Consider the following 2,576-nt stretch of genomic DNA (forward strand, 5'->3'; position numbering starts at 1 on the left):
GCCTTCATTATATTGAGTGATACAGTAGTAAATTTTGCTTAAATTTTGCTTACAAATGCAATAAAAAGCATATATGTTGTGCTTTTTATTATATTTATTACTGTGATTATATTAATGTAATCTTTATGTATTATGTATTGTTATTTGTACTATTTTTGTTGTTGTTGTTGTTGTTGTAATTGTGTCATGGGTTTTAACAACCAGAGCAGGAAAATAAGCAATAAACTCTCACTGTCACTGCACTGGCTTGCAGTTTTGGTTAGATATTTTTATAAACCCCGCAGGGTCTAATCTTCTTTATATACTGTATTTTTATTTTTGTATAAATATGCATAGAAAGTTGTTCAGTAAGGCAAATGAGTGAAGTAAGAAAACAGCAACTGACCCAGCATTACACAACATTTCTTGAAAATACAGTCATTAGGGTGTTGCGCAGATGTATGTAATGATGCACCAACAACTGTTTCTGGCAAGTGAGACAATAGTTGTGTTTAAAAAGTATATTTAGAGATGATGCTGGTGTTGTAATCCTTGATGTGTACATGGATCACAAGTTTCCTTTTTCACTGTAGAAAATGACCTCACCTTTTTACAAAATAACTTTTACCAGTAAAGGCTGATCTGAATTTCACACACAATAACCTATTTTCTTTAGCAATAGGCCAGTGTAACTTGTTTATTCAGGGAGAGTTTGCTGAGCGTGCAATGCTTTTTCTTTTTCCGCAGGGACCCAAACCACAGAGGTATCATTAAGACCTGGGAGCAGCCGGCCACATCCTCAGTCTTCTTTATTTTGGTCACAAAGTCGTTTCCAAAATCAGGTACAAGTCCTTAAAACAGGTTATAATATACAGATATGTCTTAACGAATGAAGAATGTAGAAATAATATAAAGTATTAGATCAATCTAGAGGCTTTGTGCTACATACTTCTACACTAAATCAGCTAAATGGGTTGGTTTCAACAAACGCACTGACTCTGAAGAATGATATCACTTACAACAAACAAGTGTAAACTGTTGGATTCTGGTGGCTTGGGGGGATAAGACATGTATACTCATGCTCATGTATGCTCATAAATTATAAAATAAAATAAATAAACTGATGTGATCCTTAAAAAGAGAAATATGAGTAAATGTTGACTGTTTTGTCTCAAATATCTTCAGATGTTTCAGCAGGAAAAAGTTGAATCAACATCAATTTGTAGCTAAAACCAAGACTTGACATCTGCTTTAGGCTAAACTGATGACATAAGAAAAGTGGTCAATACAAGAGTCAAGGTCCTGTGTGGTGTTTTCTCCCTGATAAGTGATCTAGCTCAGGACCAGCTGTTCAAACACACCTGAAAGAGGAGAGATGAAAAGTCTAATGGTCTGAACATATATGAACGCTGGCAGATCACTGACATTTTACACCTTCCCATCCATGTGGTTCAGTGACCCGGAGATGCACTTCAGCTCTTTTGTGTGCGGTTAAGACCCTGAAGTGAAAAACAATGAACATACATAATGCATTTTCCCCTTTTGGAAAATGACACTACCTGCGACAGGCCAGCAGACAAACAGCGCTAATGTCTGTTGTTGTTGTTCGACATCACAGCCCCATAATTCGGGGTTTTGAGTTACACTTTTGTCTCCGCAGAGTGAGCTCACGACACCTGCTAGGGAGAACATCAACAAAGCTGTGGTGCAGGAAGTGCTTTATTATTAGTGCGCAGGCTTTTGTTACTGTGTTTGCTCAGTGACATCATGGTAGGTTATCTAATGAGTAATGGAGGTTTGTTTGCTGTGAGGGTGTACCAGGCATGTCAGCAGAAAAGAAATTAAGGCTTGGTTTTTATGTGTTGTAGCTTCCTTTCTCTCCCTTGTGTTTTTAGCCATGCTAGTGTCACTGCTCTATGGGTGGTGTCAGTTCACCACCCTGGATCAGATTGAAATATCTCAACAAGTATTGGAGGTATTGCTGTGAAATTTTGTACAGACATTTATGGCTCCCAGAGGATAAATCTTAATAAACTTGGTGATCCACTGACTTTTCTTTTAGTGCCACCAGCAGGTCAAAGTTGTCCCTTACCCAGTGAAACATCTCGTCATCTACAGGATGGATTTACACAAGATTTGGTACAGAGATCACTGGTGTGCAAACGATGAATCCTGTTTGGTGATCCCCTGACTTTCCCTCTATTGCCACCATGAAGTTGACATTTGTGGTTTTGACTGAAATGTGTTGACAACTATTGGATGGACTGCAATGGAATTTGGTATAAACATTAATGGCACCCTCAGAATGATTTTTAAAAACTTTGGTGATCTTCATGACACCATCATCAGGTCAAAATTTTATTATCAATAATACTTTAATAGTAATGTATCTATAATAATAGTAATGTAACTGAACCTGCCTTGAGAAAGACCAAGTGTCGTCGAAACGTGGGTTATATAACAAAATAATTGGATATTAGTGTGCAGTCATCTTCCTGTCAACATTGTTCATTGTGCGCATATTAGCATGCTGACATTAGCATTTAGCTCAAAGCACCATTGTGCCTAAAGCCTTGCATAGCGGCTAGCGTGGCTGT

The sequence above is a fragment of the Thunnus maccoyii genome, chromosome 10 (genome assembly GCF_910596095.1).
Source record: "Thunnus maccoyii chromosome 10, fThuMac1.1, whole genome shotgun sequence".
Lineage (NCBI taxonomy): Eukaryota > Metazoa > Chordata > Actinopteri > Scombriformes > Scombridae > Thunnus > Thunnus maccoyii.